The sequence below is a fragment of the Danio rerio genome, chromosome 17 (genome assembly GCF_052040795.2).
Source record: "Danio rerio strain M-AB ecotype USA chromosome 17, GRCz13ab, whole genome shotgun sequence".
Taxonomy (NCBI): Eukaryota; Metazoa; Chordata; class Actinopteri; order Cypriniformes; family Danionidae; genus Danio; species Danio rerio.
Window position 1 is genome coordinate 32,810,253 of NC_141037.1, and position 9,550 is coordinate 32,819,802.

The window sequence follows — 9,550 nt, forward strand, 5'->3', positions numbered from 1 at the left end:
ATGAGTGTGAGTGTGAATGAGTGTGTGTGGATGTTTCCCAGAGATGGGTTGCGGCTGGAAGGGCATTCGCTGTGTAAAAACGTGATGGATAAGTTGGCAATTCATTCCACTGTGGTGACGCCGGATTACTATAGAGACCAAGCCGAAAAGAAATGGAATGAATGAAGCATCGTCAATGCACCTTAATGTCAAATTGAACCAAATCGATGGCATAATATTCAAAACTAAACCATAAGATCAGTGTAGGTCCACACCTCTAATGTACAGTATATATCACATTTTACCTGTTTTTATGTTTTTTAATCAGTTTTATTATTTGTTTTTATTTATTTTTTTACTTGTTTCCTTTATTCTTGTTTATGTAAAGCACTTTGAATTTCCACTGTGTATGAAATGTGCTATATAAATAAACTTGCCTTGCCTTGCCTATACATATATGTAACGTATGTAATTATATGTAGGTTTCTTTATACATGTTTATATGGCCCCCAGGCATACATGATTGCTTTTGTTGTACAAATTGTTCCTGAGCTGTTTTGTATACATTTACAATATATTTTAGTAAGAAGATTTGGATGAATCATGATTTATTGGTGAAAAGTGTACGCACATTTCATAGATGACCTCAAAAAAATTATAAAAATAGAAGAAGAGCATATGAGCAATTAAACATCCAAAACAATACTAATCGAATAAACCATTAATATAGGGCATTTTTGAAGGAAGTTTGGCTAAAATTCTGCAAGTTGTTTTGTCCGCAAGTTCAATGGGGAAGACATCTATATTAGCTCTGGCAGATCAGCAGCAAAAAAATTCTTTATTAAATCAATACAGGCTATTATTTTGTATCTTGTTTATATCAGCAAAAGAATCGATGCTCGTAAGACAAACTAGCCTGTATCTCCACTCATAATGCACATCAATACTGAGAGGCCGTTGTGTAATCATGACAACTTCGTCTTTTTAAATCCAATTCTCCATGTCAAATTTGTAGATTTGATGTGCAGCGAGTGGAGACGAGGCGGCCCTGCACACTCCATGTTGTACAAATTTGGTAAAAGGGGTTATGGACCATTAATCTAAAAGTCAATTTGCTGCACATAAGCTGCCGTCTGTAATGGGATATCACTGATGATCTGCTCAGTGAAAAATCCTAATCATGCATACAAGTTTGATGGATTTCTTTTTCCCAAGAGGTGATAATTCATGTTAAACATGAGCGGAATTGATTTAGTGAGAGACTGATCTTTATTAAGCGCATTTGAAAAATAGGATGAGTGCAAAAGAAAACTATTTTTGTATCTGAAAATTGTTTGATATTCAATCATCACGAAATAGATTTGTATTTATCTACATCCAGCTCTACATCAGTCTATTGACAGAGTTAATGGCCACTTGAAAATTCTCAGTTTCTTTAAATGTTTTAGTAGTGGGATTAAGCAAAATGTTAAATAATCCTCCAAATTTTAAAAGGCTTTTGTCAGGTAGTGTATGCAATGTTCACCTGACTTTGAAGTATTTTGACATTTACATAAAACCATAAACCTTATTTCTTTATTGCATTTACCAATGCTTATAGTTTGTTTATTACATTTTATGCATGATTCACTCCCCTGCAGAATTATCCCAATCAATCAAAATTCATACATTTGATAACACTTTAGGGACCAATTCTCATTGTTAACTACTTGCTTTTTAGCATGCATGGTATTGAGATATTGGCTGCTTATGAATACTTATAAACTACATATTCTGCATGATCCTATTCCACAAAACTAACACAATACCTAAAATACCTTGACATCTAATAACAAGGAGAAAATGAGGAGTTTATTGAAGCAAAAGTCATATTTAATGGTTTGCTAATAGAGAGAATTAACCTTTATATGAAGTATGACTGTAAATTCTTTCCAAATAGTACTCTTCAATCATTTGGTGAAATTTTATAGATATAGCATATCCCAGAAATATAAAATATCGCAATGTCAGATTTTTCCAATATTGTGAAGCTCTATTTTAGGCGACACATTTCTTCCGATATACCAATGCACTCCTAATATTTACAAGGAAGGTATTGCTCTTTAGGAACACTTTATTTGAGGGACTCTGAGCCTCCAAACAGGTAGTAAAATCCTTTTTTTCAATCCAAACTCCTTGTTTTTTTTACTTTGGCTTCAGGCTTTCCATCTACGTAATGCCATAATTACAGTCACTTTATATTCAGCAGTCCGGCACGCTATTTATATCCTCTCTTGATAGTAGCATTTAGAGCGTAGGTTATATTTTACTTTGTCAGTTTAGTCAAAACATTTCACCTGAGCTGACTGTTTTGGACCATTAGACGGAAATGTTTGCCTTGTAAGAGCATATTTTCAACTTACAGATCACATTTATTTTCACGAAGGAACAAAAGCAACGAGAAGTAAAAACAGGACAATTCAATATAAATGTCTAGTCATTATTTTTACAGAAATCTCAGGGAATTAAATAAGACAGGCCGAACGAATGTGGATTTAAGCATATTGAACATCAGACTAAACAACATCATTCAAAAATCCTATAATTGGATCATAAAATAGGACATAAGAGCATATATTGCTCCTCAAACATAAAGGAGCTTCTGGATAACAATGAGCATAGAGAGAAAAACACAACAAACCAAAACTGCCTAATAATCAGTTTCAGTAATAGGACCTGAAGTACTATTTCCATATCATCTTGTTTGTCAAGCATTTCGTGTGTTTATATATACAATATTCTGATGTCGAGGGAGGGAAATAAAGCTGCTGTTCATCTGAGAGGGTATATGCACAGCAAGTGTTCCTTCCCATAGGGATAAACTTCCGGTCACGGTGAAAGCTTAGTGTGACTATTTTTTAATTTCATTAGGTTTCTTTTACAGCATTAATGTTGTAATGTTATTAAAATATAATCAGTTAAATAGACTTCAGCATTCATTCAGTTGTTCAAGCGTAAAACGGGGTGAAAAGCTGTTTACATGGATGTGTCCGTCAGAATCAGCAGACGAGCGCAGAAACACCATTGAAAATACTGGAGTAAAAATAAATGTTCATATTTTAAAGATATGGTGCGGAAAAATGTAATTTAATGCAGTGCCTCTAGTACATTCTGAGATCTCATTCATGTCTTATATCAAATAGGATACTGAAGAATTAAACGTCTTTCTGGATACTTCTGCATATACCCCATAGACTGCTGTTTGGACTAAACCCGTATATTGATATGAATGCCATTTAAACAATAGATCAAACGATGAAAACAGGGTGTTCAAGTATCAAAACAAGTGTAATACAAATTTGTTTGTCCATTAGAATGTATTCTGTCTATTCACTCATTAATGAGCGAAATTTAATAGATAAATCAATGTATATTATACTTTTTTTACCATAATTTACAAAACACATCTACAAAAATGTCAGCCAGTGTAACAATTTATATTCCAAATAATCTGGTAGGACATATTGTGGACACAAATCATTTGATGACATATTAAAATGCTTTAGGGATAACTGCACCCCAAAATACTAATTGTTTTTTGTTTTTGTTTTTTTAGCTTTTTTTATCCATTTTTCAGCAAAAAGTTTTCAACCAGTCAATAAAATTTTGTGTAATTAATCTGTAAAAAGCATTTTCACAATGCAAAGACAACTTTTCTTAATGAATGTGGTAAACCTGCTGCATTTAAGTTGTAATTATTTAATTCCTTTAATTAAGTTCCAAGTTACAATGGGAAATTCACTTTTTTAAACTAAAAAGTCAACATGCACGTCTATACAACATGATTTGCAAAGTAAAATCAGTATCAATATTTATTGACCGAACACTATTGTCAATATACGATAAAAAAAGTTCTGTATGAAGTTTCGATATGAAGTGTGTGGCTTGGAAAGAATGCCAGTAAGCTTAGAATGCAAGTTTGTCATTTCCAATGAAGGTGCGCATTTCCATATGGTGACATGCAGATTTTCCAGGTACACCTAGATGAAAAACATCTGAACTTCTCCAAATGCGGCAAGCACACCGCAAAACCGATCTGCCTCACACTTTGTATGGAAGATATACACATTTCAGTAATAACGGTAGACTAATTACCTGAGGCAAACACAGAGCACTGAGATAGTACCTAAAAAGGACGGATGTTGCCATAGTGGCTTTTTGGTTTCGTGTGCATCCCAGCTACACGCTCCCCATCTGAAAGAGTTTTTATCATTGAATTAAGTCATTCAACTTCACAATTTGTAATGTTGCAGTAGGTATTTAAATTATGATGGCTGGTTCCTTTACTTGAAAGCTCAGATTTGATTATCATAATTTGTTTTGTTTTGAGAGTTTGAGGTTTACTGTATCATTATTATTGACACCTTACAGATGTTGATCTACCTTTACCATTGCACACACTTAGTAACATTTTATCCATCAAGTTTAAGAGTCTCTTTAAAACGTCTTTATTTTACTATAAAGCGATGACATATTTTGTTTAAATATTTCTGTTTTTGACTATTAAAACTATTTGCCTTAGTATTGTTAGTAAATTAAAATGAAGTGGTTAAATAAATAAAAAAAATCCTAATATTCCCAAATGTGCAGTTAAAAAATATTCAATAATTATCAATATCGAATAATATGAAACATCGCCCAGCCCTAATTAAAAGATCTGTTCAAACTCTCTGTGATTAACTGCACCTCAAGAAAGAGTTTTATAAGTTTAAACTATTTTTAATACAGTGCATGTTTGTTATTTGCTGTAAATTAGCTGTAATTCATAACCAGATTACCAGAGCCACGTATACGAGGATGCTTCAAGTAGACATGCAAAAACAGTGTAAAGTTAAACGTGTGTGTGTGTGCCGCAAACTATGTAATGGCACGTGTGACTCATCGTTGAGAAAACAATGCATCGTTTGCTTGAATAAACTCCACCATAAATATATCAAATAAACTCACTTGTTATATTTGACTCATAAACTAAATCCATAATGCATGAAACGAATCCTGAATCTGCTTTACCCGTGTCTGTCACTGTGCAATTTATTAATGTTGTCACAATACATAATTTCTGTTCCAATCAGTACTGAAATTTAAAAAAACGTCCAATTCCTGCTAACGGTGAGCGGGGAAAACTAGCTCATTTGCATTTAAGGTACAGGTCACAAAAACAGCTACACTCTCCTCAGAGTTTAAATGGGCATATTCTGACAGCGGTAATAAATGATCTGATGGGTATTTTGAGCTTTAACTTTACAGACTCATTCTGGAAACACCATCTCACATATTGTAAAAGTGGTAAAATAAAAGCCTTTTAAGGCAGAGGAGCCCAAACTCAATCCTGGAGGGCTGGTGTCCTGCATAATTCAGCCCCCAATTCCTTTAACAGAACTGCCTGGACGTTTCTAGTATACCTGGAAAGAGCTTGATTAGCTGGTTCAGGTGTGTCTAATTGGGGTTGGAACTAATCTCTGCAGGACACTGGCTCTCCAGGTTTGGGCACATCTGCTTTAAGGCAAACAGACAACTGATTTTTTTTTAAGTAAATGAATCCCGTTTTACATTGCACTTATTCATTTATATACATTTAATCAGTAAATGTCAGAATTAGCATGTTATTTACTTTTACATAAAGTACAAATACAAGTATATCCATTAAACTGAATTATGATGAGATAATATTTCACATATATTTTGGCATATTACTTTAAAGAAAAGTAGACTTTACTTGTATTTAATATGCTTTTCATGTATATATAATTCCTTCTGTAAATTTATTTTGATACAGACACTAATACAGGTTTCGCCTTTGACCCATCAGAGAGTGTTGATGTAAAAAAGAAAAACTCAACTAACATTTGTCAAAGATAACAAGAGGATATTAGGATGACACATAAAATGTCGTAATATAACACTGTATTATTTCTAAAACTGTACAAACGTTAAGCTTTTTGTTACAATATGAAATATCGAAGATGTTTTTATAACAGCTTTCACTAATCAATATCAAATCAACACATTAAAAAAGACATTTTCTTAAAAAAATAAATAAATAAATAAAAATCACCCAACCTGAACTCTCTCACGTCTAACATCAACTTTTTGCTGGTAACATGTAAGCATCTATCAAAAAAAGCAAACAATAGAAATGTAAAGCATTCTCACTTGACTTTCTTTTTGTCAAATCTTGACATTTTGAAATTTTTTAGGAGTCATTTAACTGAACGTGACAATACTAAATATTTAGTTTTATTTACATTTTGTTTACATTTGTTTTGTATTTAAAGCATATTGCACAGTCTTTCAGCCGTATTTGTAACTTTAAATACTGACATAATTTGGAACCAATTATCATTTGTGTAATAATAGTTGAAATTGGTTAAAGGAATTTTTCTGTCATTTTACTGTTTAAAACTGGTATAATCCAAACTATTCAAGTTCAGCATTGTTTTTAGACAACACAATACCAAAGTTTCAGGTTCATAAGAGTTACATTAATCTGTTGTGAAATAACTCTGATTTTCAATATAAATAATACACTCTTTTATCAATTTTCTGAACAAAACAAGATCTCTAAATTAAATCTATGATTTTTATTTATTTTTTTGAAAGCCATTTTATCCACATTTTATATAAGAAAAATTTTTTTTATTCTCAAACCATACAAAACAAGTCTAGAGAAACTGCACATGATCAAGCGGTCCTTGACTTCATATATCACTGAAAGAACAGTTTTCCAAACTTACTTTGATACCGAGGCCTTAACACTCGATTAAAAGTCAGACAAGGTGAAGTAAGGAAAACATTTCAGTTTCAACTTTGACTTCCAGTGTTTTCTACAGGGAACAACCAGCGCAAAGAGTACAACCCGTGATTGCGTTACTAACAAACAAAAGATTAGACAAACAACTCATCATCACCTACACACACACAGTGCGCGACGCGACACACCAGAACGATCCATTTATGACCCCCAGCATTCGAACAAATTGGTTGATTATGACGAGGCGTTCTAGTTTAAACGCGTCGCGACGGAATGTGATGTAGACGATGACAAGCATGTCATTATGAAACGAAACTAACCCAATTTCTAATCAAAAAATTCATCTTGATTACTTCACAGTATGGCGAGCTTAAAAGAAACTTACCATAGGAAGACAACACGCTAAAAAACAGCTACTTACGTCTAAAAACTTTCATTTTTCAAACGTGCAGATGATCTTACCTTTACTGGTGTCCTGGACTTAAATGGTGTGTACGAGTTTATTGGTCCGGTTCGATGTGTTGAAAACGTGAAGGGGAGCTCATTGTGCTGTCATCCTGAGGAGGAGAACACCTGGAATACAGCAGACTCATGCAGAACTGACACAAACACTTTTACCATGGAGTTTACGTAACACCACCATCCGCTGGTCACGATTGTGTCCCAAATCATAGTCCTCTAACTGACTAGACAGCGTTTTCAGGCATCATGGTCTACAGAAATGACTAAGGACACGTCTATGGTGTGTCAAACTTGCTGTAAGCATGTGTAAAGCCCCGAAGTGTGAATAAGGAACGCGCATGATATGTCAATAATGCTGTCTAGGTAGAAAGCTTACTAGGTTTTGAGACACCACCAGTGCGTTGACGTATTTGCATGGTGGGACAACATGGAGTTTCTTAAAGGGCTATGAGCACGTGAAACATGAAAATCAATTATTAATTTAGTGGCTCCAAAAATGTGGACACTTGATCTTATGGAATGTGCGAATGTATCAGATGCGAATATTTATGCAAAGCATCAGATACACTTTATACAAAATAAGAAAAAAGAATTATAGGATTTTTCTCAGAAATGATTTCAATTTTCTGAGACAAATTAAAATTAATTTATAGTCTTTTAGAGGATGATGAAGTAAGTTTCCATCACACTAATTGGAATACATTGCAAGTAAACTATAACAATGATATTATGCCTTAGCCTAGTTCTTATATAGCCAAATTAGATACAATTATCTGGTCTAATTCTATTTCAAAGTCCAATTTTTATCTCTTTTCTATATTCCACAAATAAATGAATAGTAACTACAAGGCAGGTAATTATATCTTTAAAAATGTTTAGCATATTTTATACAAACCTTACATGAAACCATAAATATTATGAATAAGATAAAAAAAAAAAAACCCTGCAATGAGTCATCATTGTCTTATGATAAAACCTAATACATCAGATAAATAACATACTTTATTTGTTTGTTTTATTCGACTTACTCTTTTTATTCATAAATGGTCGCCACAGCGGAATGAACCACCAACTTATCCAGCATATGTTTTACGCACCAGGTACCTTTCCAGCTGCAACCCAGTACTGGGTAACATACAGGCTGATTCACAATCATACACTTTGACCAATTTAGTTAATTGAATTCACCTGTGCTAACCACTTTGCGACCATGTCGCTCCACATACATTATTTTCTATGTAATTACTTTACATCAAGGTTCAATTTGTTCATATTAATTACACAAGTTTAAATGAAATGCATTATTATTCCCCTACTTATCCAACATTAATACAACTTTTCATTTTAATAACAATTAGTAAATATGATTTAACAAAACTGTCAACAAATAAAAACAATCATGTTTATTAACTACCATGTGCAAAATAAATAAACACTGTAACAACCGTATTGATCATTGCCAGTTAATGTGTTATTACTTAGTAGTATTTAATGTAAGTTATTTCTGTAACCATTGTTGACTAATGGACCTTACTTTAAAGTGGTATCTAATGTACAGTAAATCAGTTTTGTGAATATACTGTATTAATTGGAATATTTCATTATTACAAATTTAATGGAGCATCTTTTAAAAACTTTAAATAATAGAAAACATTCTGTTAATAAATATTTAATTTTTTTAAACAGCTTATGTAACGGAATAAAAATATTAGGTGGGAGAAACTAAAAAACAAACCACATACAAGTTTAATTATTTAACTACATAAAAAGATTAAAAATATATATATATATATTGAATATATTGAAGTCAGAAACATTAGCCCTTTTTTATATATTTCCCAAATGATGTTTAACAGAACAAGGACATTTTTACAGTATGTCTGATAATATTTTTTTCTTCTGGAGAAAGTCTTATTTGTTTTATTTAGACTAGAATAAAAGCAGTTTTTAATTTTTTTAAAAACATTTTAAGGTCAAAATTATTAGCCCCTTTAGGCTACATTTCTTTTCCAAAGTCTACAGAATAAACCATTACACAATAACTTGCCCAATTATCCTAACCTGCCTAGTTAACCTAGTTAAGCTTTAAAATGTCACTTTAAGCTGTATAGAAGTGTCTTGAAAAATACCCAGTCAAGACAAATATTATTTACTGTCATCATTGCAGAGATAAAATAAATCAGTTATAAGAAATTAGTTACTAAAACTATTTAATGTTTAAAAATTTGTTGAGAAAATCTTCTCTCCGTTAAACAGAATTTTTTTCCTAAAGTAAACGGGGGCTAATAATTCAGGGGGCTAACAATTCTGACTCAAATG

General features: G+C 32.4%; 2 protein-coding genes across 3 annotated transcripts in view; one reads left to right on the forward strand and one right to left on the reverse strand.

Moving 5' to 3' along the window:
- Positions 1 to 7,354, reverse strand: part of bahd1 (bromo adjacent homology domain containing 1) — a 70,151-nt gene extending 62,797 nt beyond the window's left edge. The window contains exons 1-2 of one of the 2 annotated variants that reach the window (XM_087290715.1): positions 7,232 to 7,354; positions 6,079 to 6,129 (exon numbers count right to left, since the gene is read on the reverse strand). The gene's annotated coding sequence lies outside the window, so the exon portion shown is untranslated. The remainder of the gene's footprint in view (positions 1 to 6,078; positions 6,130 to 7,231) is intronic. The other variant, XM_087290712.1, reaches the window with a different exon arrangement.
- The window catches only part of LOC147839992 (uncharacterized), a 782,854-nt gene that overhangs the window by 51,570 nt on the left and 721,734 nt on the right, over positions 1 to 9,550 (forward strand). The window lies entirely within an intron of this gene.